Source organism: Macaca nemestrina, chromosome 7 (genome assembly GCF_043159975.1).
Source record: "Macaca nemestrina isolate mMacNem1 chromosome 7, mMacNem.hap1, whole genome shotgun sequence".
NCBI lineage: Eukaryota > Metazoa > Chordata > Mammalia > Primates > Cercopithecidae > Macaca > Macaca nemestrina.
Genome location: NC_092131.1, coordinates 7,042,537 through 7,055,154, shown reverse-complemented (window position 1 = coordinate 7,055,154; position 12,618 = coordinate 7,042,537). Strand labels below are relative to the sequence as shown.

The following is a 12,618-nucleotide window of genomic DNA, read 5'->3' as shown; positions in this document are numbered from 1 at the left end:
TTTGGATACTTAGTCTCTTGCAAGTGTCCTTAGACACACAGAGGAGGGACGCAGGTTGTGTGGAGACAGACGCAGGGGTTGGAGGGAGGCTGCCATAAGCCAAGGAGGGCCTGGAGGACCAGAGGCTGCAAGAGGCCTGAGAGGAGCCTCCCCTAGAGCCTCTGGAGAGAGCACGGCCCTGCCCACACCTGAGCTGTGAACTTGTGGCCTCCGGAACAGTGAGAGAATAGCCACCAAGGTGTGGAAATTTGTAATACGGCAGCTGAAGGAAATTTGCCCAAGGTGACACCGTTGGTGGATGGAAGGACTAGGATTTGAGCCCAGGCAGGGTTCTGGTGGGGAGCAGGAATGGGGCTTGCCCATCCCGCCACAGCGAGGCAGGTGGATACGGGCTGCGGGAGGGCAGGAAGGGCTCTGTGGTTACCAGTTTGCAGCCCTAGGAGGATCCACACTCCTAGTGAAAGCCAGGCCACGAGGCTCTTTGCTGGTTGGAATTGGGAAACCTCAGGTCCCATTCATTCATCCAATCAATCATTCATTCATTCCACATTCACCCAGATCTGAAGATGGCCTTGATGGTTCATGAGTCATAGTTCTGAGCAGTGCCCTGGACCAAGCTTGTTCTTCAGATCCATCCTTGGCCCCATCAGGGGCTGGGCAGGTCAATGCCCTCTGCCCATAAGCCTGCAGGATCCCCTTGCAGGCTGTCAATCCTGAAGCCCCAGAACCGTGCAGGTTTCCTTCTGTGTTAATACTCTAAAAATGGAAGAAAAATCCATCTGTCACACAATGTCAGTGTTGATGGCCTTGATGTTATTCTTCTTTCACTCTGCTCCAGAATGGCTTTAAAGCGGCTTATCTAGCGACACCCACTCAGCCAGTTAACCTAGAGCGAGGCTGGGATGAGGGCAAACCGGGCAGGGGGAAGGAAGCTGGTGAGGCACACAGAGGCCAGTGGGAAGCTGTGCAGACCCTGTAGACAGGCCACAGGGAGGGGCACTAAGCTTCCTAGTGGCCAGTGGGAAGAGGGGGTCATGGCAGTGTGAGATAGAAGCAGAGTATGGGCTAGGGCTCTGTCCGGGGCAGGCAAAATCACTGTTGGGTAAGAACAACTTGAGAAGGGATGGCAAACGCCAGGCCGAGCCCCTGTCTCTGCTGGGCTGGCCAAAGTCTGGCTGGGAGGTGGGAGGCATATGTTTTGGTTTTGTTTTCTGGCATCTTCCCCTTTGAGAAGCTCTCACTGTCTTGTTTGGGCACACAGTCCAGTCGACCACAGCGCCCCACCTCATCCACAAGGTGGGATGTGACCTGGAGCTGGGGGTGGGGTGGATGGGTGGTGGGAATTGCTATGAGCTGGAACAGAGAGATGAGCTGCCATGTGCTGGGGGATTGTGAGCTACCGTGACAAAGTGAGCAGGAAGGGGCTGTCCCATCTTTCATGACATCGTGGAGGTGGTCATCTACTTCAAGAAAGAATGAGGCCAGGGCCCAAGGGAGAGCAGGGCTGAGTAGAAAGAAAAGGTGGTTAGATGAAGAGAGAACCCTGATAAGATCCGTCTGCTCCTGGATCCAGCCATGCCTGACATCCTAATACTTTCCCCAGACCCTTCAGTTAAGTGAGTCCACAAAGTACTAACAGATTACTTTAAACAAATTGCTTTTGCCAGGAACATCTCAATCATGTAGGTATCTAATCTGAAAAGGACAGAGTGGGAAGGGCCTGGGGAGGAGGAAGAGAGGAAGACTATTTAGTTGGCTTTAAATCCTGTTTCTCTCCTCTGTGCCTTTGGTGGCCTTTGGGCTTGGGGGAGGGGGCCCAACTGTACTCCCTGAAAGTGGGATCGATCGAGTGCGCAGGGATAACGGGGCTGGCCTCGGCGGTCCTATGCAGGCCATTCGCTGTGGCTGGCACTGTGGAGGTACGTTTTGGGGAGTGGGGACAGACAGGTACTGACCTACAGAGCTCACAGTCTACTGGGCAGGGATCAACAGAGGCCCCCAAAAGAACATTGCGCACCTCTCACCCCTGGAGTCCAGCCACAGGATGCCAGCTAGTGCAGGAATAAGACTTTTTTTTCTCCTTAGAAAGTATTTTGTTTCTTCACCAAGACACAGAGAAGGAGCTGCTCCTGGTATTTCTGAAGCATGAATGGTTTGCTTTTAGCCATCTGGGGTCCTTCTCCTGGGGCAGGGCTTCTGACCTTGGCCTTTGGGGCTGGGTGATTCTTTGTGGCAGCCTGTCCTGTGCATCGTGGGATGTTCAGCAGCACGTCTGGTCTCTACCCACTGGGCTCCAGCAGCCCTTTCTCAATTCCAGTTGAGACAACCAGAAATGCCGCCAGGCATTGCTAAATGTCCTTCATGCGTTGGACACAGAAAAGAGTAAACAAAGAAGTTAATTCTTCTTTCTTTCTTTCTTCCTTTTTTTTTTTTTTTTTTTGGTGATTTAAAATATTGTAGTAAACTTTATATAACATAAAATTGATGATTGTAACCATTTTAAAGTGGCACTAAGTACACTGACATTGTTGTAAAACCACCATTATCTATTTCCAGAATGTTTTCAATACCCTAAACAGCAACTCTGTTTCCATTAAACAACAGCTCCCTCATCTCCCCTCTCTCCAGCCCCTGGTATCTACCATTTCTACTTTCTGCCTACGAGTTTGACTACTTTGAGAACCTCGTATACTCATACGGTATTTGTCTTTTTGTGTCTGGCTGATGTCACTGACCATAAGGTCTTCGAGGATCATCCATTTGCAGCATGTGTCAGAATGTCCTTCCTTTTCCAGGCTGAGTAATACTTCACTGTGTGTGCACGCCACATTTTGTTAACCCATTCATCCATTGATGGACATTTGGGTGGTTTCCACCTTTTGGTTTTCATGAATTATGCTGCAATGAACGTCTACGTTGTGAAAGGTGTACAAGTATCCACTGGAGACCCTGCTTCCAGTTCTTTTGAGTGTATACTCAGCAGTGGAATTGCTGGATCATATGGCAATTTGGTGTTTAACTTTTTGAGGAGCCTCCATACTGTTTAGAAATTAATTCTTGATGGTTTCATTTCAAAATAGGCTTTTGAATTCCTGTGCTGAGGTGGAAGGAGTGCCATGGGCAGATGAGGAGGGCATGGGTACCCTGGGTCTCTGAGATAACACCGAAGGCCTGGTGCCCCCAGCAGCTGCCTGCTGTGCTAGCCCAATGCCGGGAAGAGGAGTGTGGGGAGTGAGGACAGGGGACCAAGAGTCAGCTCTTGCCACCCCCAGGATGGTCCTTAGAGGAGCTGAGTTGTAGAAAAACAAAGTCGCGTATCTGGCACCTGAGGCTCTGCTCGAGACTGGCCCTGTTTGCTGGGCCCCAGCGCTCCTCACCATGGAGTGTGACCATGGTAGTTTTAGCCTGGAAATATCAGCAGGATGGGAGTGGCCCAGCACCTATACGGACCATAAAACTATTTTCATAATGCAGCCATAGAACACCTCTCTGGGAACACCGAGAGGGTCTGTGAAACCTCCAAGATCAACACAGCCCCCCGCACCCGCCAAGGCCCCAAACAAGGAGGGCTGCTGTTGAGGCCAGACGGGGCGGCCGTTCGGAGCTGCGCATGTCTACCTGGAACAAGGCCTGCAGTCTCAGCCTGTCCATCTGCAGCCTTCTCTCGTGGGGCTGGTCAGTAGCAGGACCAGGTGTCGGGCAGGGGTTGATAAAGGCCGTCTGTCTATCCGTTTCGGCCCCATGTTGACCATGGCTGGACTTCAGTAGTGCCCCAGTAAGGGATCTGGTCTCGAATACTCTTGAGTCTCCCTCAAGGGTGGGGCCTGCACAGTCCATGCTCCTTCCCAGAACCCTCCCTGCCTGCGTCTCCCGACAGCTGGGCACAGAAGGCAGCATGCTGCCCAGTTTATGGATGAGAAGTCTGGGCTTAGAGGCTAAGACTGAGGCAGCAGGACCCATGATCTGAATCCTGGGTCTCCATATCCAGCCTAGCCCTCGGCCCTCCCCAGCTTGGTTCCTGCACTCGGGGATCCTGTTTGCTTACTTCTGGGTTGATTTCTATCAGTGTCACCACTGCACAAAGAGGACAGGGCAGACCAGGATGGAGGAACAGGCCGCTAAGGCTGGGGAGGGGTGGACGCCAGCTCCTGAAGACCACAGGCCACCTGACCTCTTAGGCGGGTGGGTGTGTGGTGAGAATCGGCGGTCTCCCTCTTGGCGGCACGACTTGAAAGGGAGGTGTTGATGCAGGAGTAACAACCCTGCAACTGTGGGTTTTAGTCTGGGCTCCCCGCTGGGCTGGCCTGTGTACCCTTGGGCAAGGTCCTTAACCCCTCTGAGCCTTTTGCCTTTGGACAAAGGGGGACATGTCTATAAGATGGGGTGGTTGTGAGATACAATGTGGTATTACGGGTCCAGTCCATAGCACAGTGCCTGGCGCAAGGTTCGAGTGTGCAATAACTGTCCACTGCTGCTGGTGGAGGTGGCGGCCGCTGTCAACATGGAGCGTGTGAGTCTGGTGCTGGGTTGACAAAGGACGGAAAGGATTCTGTGTGGCTCATCAAGAGGAGAAGTAGGACCCTTGACAGTTTTCCAGAGCCAGACCTCACCAGAGAGAAGGGACAGGATGGGGCGTGGGCACTCTGAATCCCAGTGGGGGCCCTGACATTGCTGCTCCTGTCCCATGTGGGTGCCGCCTCCAGTCACCCTCTTCTGATGCGGTCTGGTGGGTATTGAGCCACCCGAGCTGGTCCAAGGGACAATGGGAGCAGGAGTGGTGAGCACATGTCCACCCTGGAGCCCAGATGTGAGGGAGCTGGAGGGCAGGTGGTGCCAACTAGAGGCAGAGCCAGTCTTGGTCCAGGTGAGTGAATCTAACCCACGTGAGCACTGACCTGGCTGAGGAGCTAAAAATTCCAAAGTGGACTGCAGATGCAGAGGGCTGGCTGGGTGTTGCGATGGAAGTGCTTGGTCTGGATGGATTTCAGGGGTCCGGGCCAATGTCCGTGGCAGGGCTTTCCTCACCACAGGGTGAAGCCACATGGTTGTGTCGATTCTGTTTAAAAAGGCGAGGTGGGGACCTCAGGGAGCCGGAGGTACATAACAATCTCCTGCCAGTCCCTGGCTCTCAGATGCCCACACAGTTCCTGGCACCTATACCAGGGTAGGGAAGGAGGAGGTTTTGAAATAGCATTTGCAGCGCTGATTGGGGCGTGGCTACCCGGGCCTTCTGGAATGCCCCCAGCTACAGAGTCTCTGGGAAACAGGGACTCAGTGACAGAATCTTTTTCTTCTTATACAAAGTGGACCAGCGTGGACAACAAAGAGAGACCCCGTCTCTGCGAAAAAGGAAAAGCTTAATGGGCATGGTGATGCTTACCTGTGGTCCCAGCTCCTCCGGAGCCTGAGGCTTGGGGGTCGCTCGAGCCCAGGAAGTTGAGGCTGCAGTGAGCCTTGGTCATGCCACTGCACTCCACTCCAGCCTGGGTGACAAAGCGAGACTGTTTTAAAACCAAACCAAACCAAACAAAATGGGGAACGAGAGAGGACCTGGCACATGGCGGGCACCCTCCCTCCTTCCTGGGAAGTGAGGACAACCCACTGCTATGCCCACTAATAGAGGGTTCTGGGCACCGACTCGTAAAGAGGCTTTATTAGCAGTCAAGTACTATTAATAAATAAATAAATCGCTACATCATTTTATAAGCTACAAGTGCTTGAAGAAAAATAGTGGGAATGGGGATACGGATACAGGGATGGGCTGGTGGGAGGGGAGGACCGTAGAAGACCTCGCTGAGAAGGTGAATTTGACCAAGACCTGAAGGAGGTGAAGGAGTGAGCCCTGGGCCACTGGAGAGGACTGAGCAGGCTGTGCACCCGGCTCGGGGCAGCAGCAAGGGGACCAGTGTGGCTAGTGGGGAGGCACCGGAGAGTGAGCAAGGAGAGAAGGGGCATCAGGTAACAGCCAGGAGCTCGGGGACAGGATAAGGAAGAGGGAGGCTCCATGGCAAAAGCCCCATGGTGAGGTATGAGGCGGCCTGGCTTGGAAAGGCCTGCCCTGCACAGGAGAAGCAGGGCGGCCAGCTGCGAGATTGTCGCCATCATCCAGACTAGAGCAGCTGTGGGCCTCGAGGGTGGTGGCATCGAGAGACGAAGTGGTGGGATTCCAGGCATGTTTTGAAGATAAAATCAGCAAGCCCTGCGGGAGAAGGAGAGTGGTCAGGAGGCCTCCAAGGTTTTTGGCCTGAGCCACGGAAACACTGTGGGGAATGCTCTCCCCCTGGGCCTGTGAAGGTGACGGGGCTTGGAGAATCAGGATGTGGAGACACAGTGTCAGTAGGGACCGGGGCCGAGATGACCTCCAACTTTGGGGGCAACAGCAGCTCTCATGGCTGCAGTCAGCATGTCTCCCTACCTCCAAACCACGAGGCACTGTCAGGCTTGGGGAAGGAGAACTGCCTCGGGGCCAGAAGTGAAAGAGGGCAGGCTCAACTTGCAGGCAAACAGAGGGCGGCTGGGAGCCCAGGGAGCACTTAAGAAACGTTGGTGAATGAAACTTGAGACAGTTTCCTTTCTCCATAGATGCGTGCATGCACACACTGATACACTGACACACACACACTCTCACACCCTCACACACTGACACACACACCCCCTCACATACACTCTCACACACTCACTGACACACACACTGACACACCTACACTCTCACACCCTCACACACTGACACACACCCTCACACACTGACACACACACCCTCACACACACTCTCACACACTCACACACTCACTGACACACACACTGACACACCTACATTCTCACACCCTCACACACTGACACACACATATTCACACCCTCACACACAGAGTCAATGACACATACACACCCTCAGTCACTGTAACACACTCATATACAGTCACTGACACACACACTCACACCCTCATACACACACTGACACAATGACACACACACTCTCACACCCTAATACACACGCAGTCACTGACACACACACACACCCTTATACACACACTCACTGTCACAATGACACACTCACACACTCACGCACACCCTCATACACACTGACACACACACAGACACTGACTCTTATACACTCCCATCTGGATCACAAATATATCCATATTCATGAGTTTATTGACAACTTGTGTTTTTTTCTTTATACTTGTCTCTAAGTTTTCTAAAATAAATACATATTACTCATGTTAACAAACAAAATCCCTTTTTTCTGTTATAAGATTTCTATTATCTTAGAAACACAGATTCTACTTTTAAAACACTGTTGAAAAGTGATTAACCTGAAATATGGGAAAATTGTTAGACAACAATGACACGATGACAGACCTGCTTCTCCTAATCAAAAGTAAAATTTTAAATCCTAAATATCCCAAGTAAAAGATTAGCAGCCAGCTGTGGTACCAGCCACTCCACGAAATGCAGCCATTTATACTTTGTCTCTGCTGAATGTAGATAAACAGAGGGAATGTCTTCTGTATAAGAACCGACAAGAAACAAGATCATAGAGACAGAATGATCTCTGGTGTGTAAAACAAAACTGAAGGGAAATGAACAGAAAAAAGACTGGAAGGAAATACCTCTGTGTCAATGTTTCCTACGCAGAGGAACGATGGATGATTTATTTTGATTTTTCAGCCTCCCCTACATTTTCTTTAAATAGCATCTGTTGTTTTCAGAAAGGAAAACAACTCATTTTTAAAAATTCTACTCAGCCTTAAAATCCCACTTGAAAGATCAGCAGCTTGGTAGGATGTCTTCACCCCCTGCTAAGGGGCACCCCTTAGCCAGCAGGCGTTGCTCACCGCCCTCAAGGGGCTTTGGGTTCAGACGGGCAGCCGGGGAAGCGAATGCGATACCACCCTGGGCTTCCTCCGAGGGCTGTGGACATGCTGGGCATAGACAGGAGGTGGGAGGGGTGGAGTTGGCCTCACCTGGCCCACCAGGTGAGGGCTGGCGTCAGTTACCCGCCAAGGCCTCTGGGTGGCTCCCGCTCCCCTTGGCTGGGACACCACCCCTCTCCTGCCCCGTACCCTCCCTGCTCCTTCTCAAATGTCCACCTCCCTGGCAGCTAAGGGCCAGCGAGCAACTGGGCCAGGAGGGCCTGGAAGCGCCTCTTCTCCTCATTCCACTCAAGATGGCTCTGGGCACAGAAAAGGACCCCTCTGTACCCCAAATCCCCACATGTTGGGAACAAGGGCGGTGCTGGAAATAGGCTCACATTTGCACGGGGGTGGGGAGGGGGTGAAAGGTCTGGGCCGTGTGTCACCTGGGGGCTGGGCCAAGGGGGGCACATCATGCTGTGACATGGTGAAGGTGGGCAGGGTAGACCCGAGGGGGAGCGGGACAGTGGGCTCCTCCTTCCTCACGTCCCACACTGTGCGGTGGCCCCTGACTTGGCCCCCTCTCCCCGGTTCTGTACTCCCAAACATCACGATGCGCCCCTCCCGTGCGCCCTCCAGCCAGGGTGGCCCGGCCTTGGCCGTTATGACGCCAGGGGAGCCGTTTGACCGGCTCGGCCTCGGCCTCGGGTGATGGGAACTTTCACTGCCCAGCCCTGTGGTCTGGGTTCTGTCTAACGCAGCTGTCTGTGCAGCTCCCAGGAGGGGTGAGAACAGCCAGCCACCTGGCTGAACTTGCTGGGAACCGACGTCAGGAGCCGTCGCTAGGCTGCAGTGGGCCTCACGGGGGCCTGGACGGGGAGAGCGGCTCCGTGGGCCCCGGGGCCTTCCCTCTCCACGCAATGGCGATCCCTGTGATGGGTGGGACAGAGACCCCCGTTGTCCCTGTCACCGCTCCCGCCTCCACTGGCCGGGCCTGAGGACAGTTGAGGGGCTCTGCGGGCCCTGGGCGTCCCCCCAAGCCCCACCCTCCTCCCTGCGGCCCCACCCGCCCCCAGGCCTCCCCTGGCCTGGCCTTCCTTGCTGGGGGAACGGGCCAGCGGGAAGAAGTCATCCGCTGTATTGTCGTCTTAATGCCTGTGCGATGAGGTGTGAAATTCTATGTTCCCAAAATTTGTTATCAGCCTCGCTCCCGTCCTCCGGAGCGGGCTGTGCGGAGGCAGCCGGGAGAACAGGCCGCCCCGGGGACAAGAGTGATGGGAGCGCCCCGGCCCCGCGGAATCCATCACTCCGGACGGAGCCTTCAGCAGGCTTCATTAGGCTTGAAACAATCATGAATATCCTCCCCTCACCTGTTCTCATTAATAATGGCTTCCCTCTTATCTTTTTTTTGCCACGCGTACCATTCTTTTAAGAAACGTACACAACCCGGGGAGAAAGCCCGGCGCCTGCCCAGGAGCCCAGCCTCAGCCTCCGCGCCCGCCCCTCCTCCCCAGCGCGCGCCGGCAGGGGGCGCGGCGGGCTCGCCGCGGAGAGCGGGAGCTGGGGCCGCGCGGGGCGGGAGTCCTGCCCCTCGGTTGGGGGGCACACGGGGCTGGGACTGCGGCCGGGTAGACCACCAGGTAGGTGGGGAAAGTCAAGCCTTCTGGAACCTTCCAGCCCCGCGCAGCGTTCCCGATCCCCTCTGGCTGTGCTTTCCCCTGAGACAAATGCAGGCCTTCTCTAACCATTTGCCTTATTCGCTTGGTTTTATATTTTATTTTTATTTATTTGTTTGTTTATTTTTGAGATGGAGTCTCTTTCACCCAGGCTGGAGTGCAGTGGCGCAATCTCAGCTCACTGCAACCTCCGCCTCCCAGATTCAAGTGATTCTCCTGCCTCAGCCTCCAGAGTAGCTGGGATTACAGGTGCCCGCCACCATGTCTGGATAATCTTTGTATTTTTAGTAGAGAGAGGGTTTCATCATGTTGGCCAGGCTGGTCTCAAACTCCTGACCTCAGGTGATCCGCCTGCCTCGGCCTCCCAAAGTGCTGGGATTACATGCGTGAGCCACTGCACTCCGGGCCAGTTTCCTTTTATGTTAAAAGTAGTTTCAGTTATAAAATAGATGGCCCTCTCTTTTGAAGTACAAAGCAGGTCGTCGTCTTCCCGTTTGGGGTTCCCCAGCCACTCCCAAAGCCCAGCGCTAGTCAGTTTCTCCTGTGATCCCCGGAAGCGTCTAGGCATGTGCAAACAGATCAGTAGGAAAGGGGATCTCGTATGTATTCTTTCTCACTTTATATACATGAGTTCGTTTTACACACACTGTTCTGCAACTCCTTTTTGTTCACCTCACAATCAATGTAGGAGATAGTCCAAACGTAATTTTCCCTGTTTTCTGTGGAAAGCTATGCAGCGAGAGCCTAGGGGAGTGAGGCTTTGGGGAGACGGGGAGAAGTGGCCTGCAGCTTCTCCTCCTGGCTTTCTTCCTCCTGCCCCTCCTCCAGGCCCCCAGCCCCCCATTTCTGCCTTCCTTGCTGCTCCACTTGGCCTAGCCATGACCTGTGTGGTCGTCAGTGTCTTGTGTTCTTGCTTCCGCCATGGCCGCCAGAGTGACCGCGCTGCAGCTTTTTGAAGCTCTGACTTTGCCTTTCGTCTTCTCAGAGCCTGTCTGAGGGTCCCCAAAGACACTGCCCAGCGGCCTGGCATTCAGGACCCCAGCTGGGCAGCCCTGCCGACCTTCGGCCTCCTCAGGGACAGCTGCTCCCCTCACTCTGCTGGGCCTTGGACTTGTCTCCCAGAATAGCCAGGCACATTGGCGCCCTAGCCTTCCCTGGCTCAAGCTTGTCCTACTGCCGGGAAGGCCTCCCCCTCCCCTGGCTTTGGCAAACTCATGTGTACCCTTCAAGGCCCATCCCCAAGGTCACCTCCACTGGGAAGCCTTCCAAATGCTCTCAGGCCCTGCCTGGTTCGCCTTAGCAGTCCTGCAGCTCGGCTGGCGGGAGAGGCCCCCTGGGACCTGCCTGGGCTCTGTTTGGCTCTGGGCGGCTGCGCTTGGACCTGGGGCTTTTGGTCAGATGTGCTCTCCTGTCCTTCCTCCTGTGCCTGCCAGCTTCCAACGGGCACTTACTAGGGCCCGGTGGACCTAGAGACTGGTCCTGTATGATTCCCACGCTACAGGCACCAACTCCAAAGCTCAGAGAGGTGCAGGCAGTGTGCCCCGGGCCCACAGGCCATCTGTCTGTCTGTCTGCTCTTCCACATCAGCCTCCTTTCACTAAATCCCAGCTTCCTCCAGCAGCAAGAAGCCCGCTCCCCAGGGGCAGTGCCGAAGGAAGGCACGCCTGCCTGAAATCCGTCCTCAAGGTCCCAGGCCGGCTGGGGCCCCAGGGGGAAGTCTCGGGTTTGGTAATCGTGTTCCGGCCTTGAGCTGCTGCTCTTCCTGTGAACGTGCCAAGGGGACTCTGCCTTCCTCAGGAGAAAGAGGTGGCGTGGACCTCTCGGTACCCAGACCGCCCTGGAGAACAGGCTTGTGTTTTGACAAGTGACAGGGTTGAGGAAGCTCTTCAGGTAGAGGGAACAATGGGAACTGGGGCCTCGAGGCCTAGAGGGGAGTGGGAAATTGGGGAGTGGTCAGCCCCAGAGGCAGGAGGGCTCTGAGACTGAGAGGGCACGTGGAGAGGGGACGGAGGTCCTCACTGCAGGACGCTTGGCTTGGGCAGACAGGGAGGGGGCATATGTGACCCAGGTGTTAGGACTGGGTTGTGGGAGGGGAGCAGGCCCCAGGATCCAGGCCACCTTTAGGTTTGTGATCATCACCTCCAGAGCCAGAGGGTGAAACTGAGGCCTGAGTGGGAGGGAGGTGCAGTGATGTGCCCAGCAGTGGGACAGGGCACCTGGGTGTCCCACAGGCCTTCTCCCCGCTGGCCCATGGGTTCCTGGTGGGCTGTCCCCAGACTTCGGTCCCTGCCCCAGGGCCACAGAGGCAGTGTGCAGGAACACAGCCGCTTCTGGGCCCTCCGGGCCCTCGTGTCACTTGTTCCACAGTCATTGTCTACAGACTTGCTAATTAGTCGGTAACTACACACCCTGAAAAATGTGGCTGTCCTGATGACACGGTCTGCCCTCCAGCGCTGTGCTGCCTCTTTCCCGCAAGGCTGGGGGAAGAAAAACCAGCGGCCTCCCTTCTCTGGAGGAAGAGTCACCTGCAGGTGTTTCTACAAAGTCGGGGCCAGAGAACATAGGAATAAATGCCACGATTCATGTTTGCAAACCCCTCCTGCCAGCTTCTGTCTTGACAAGCAAGGAGGGCTGGGGAGGAGGCAGGCAGAGGTGGAACCTGGGAATGCGGCCAAGGGCTTGGTTCAAGGCAGTGTTCCCTATCACAGGCAGAACTGTGCAGGCCCCATGACAACTGGGGGGGCTCCGGATATGCACAGGTGGTCCAACTGGCCACTCATCACCTGGCCACCCCCAAGCAGGTGGTCTGAGTCCCCAGGGCCACCCAGCAGGGAGGCACCTCCACTCTTGAGAGAGGCTTGGTGACCTTAAAGGCCAGTGGGAACATTCCTAATTCTTGTAATAACCATAACTGGGACAAATGGTGATAAGCCAGGTGTCGCTGCTCTGCTGCCAAGCTGTCCTTCCATGCCCAGCCCACCACCGCCATGCCAGAGCTCCGAGGGGGTTCTTCTCAGGGTAAGAGTCCTTAACCCCATCTTACAGATGTGCCCACTGCAGTCGGGAGAAGTTCAAGAGACCCCTTTAAT

The 12,618-nt window shown here is 55.0% G+C and overlaps 1 long non-coding RNA gene across 1 annotated transcript; it reads left to right on the top strand.

The window, feature by feature from the left end:
* The first annotated feature begins 9,412 nt into the window (after positions 1–9,412).
* On the top strand, positions 9,413–12,113 carry LOC139364179 (uncharacterized). The gene is made up of 3 exons (XR_011625551.1): positions 9,413–9,493; positions 11,151–11,419; positions 11,981–12,113. It is a non-coding gene; the product is annotated as an uncharacterized lncRNA (long non-coding RNA).
* Positions 12,114–12,618: the final 505 nt, after the last annotated feature.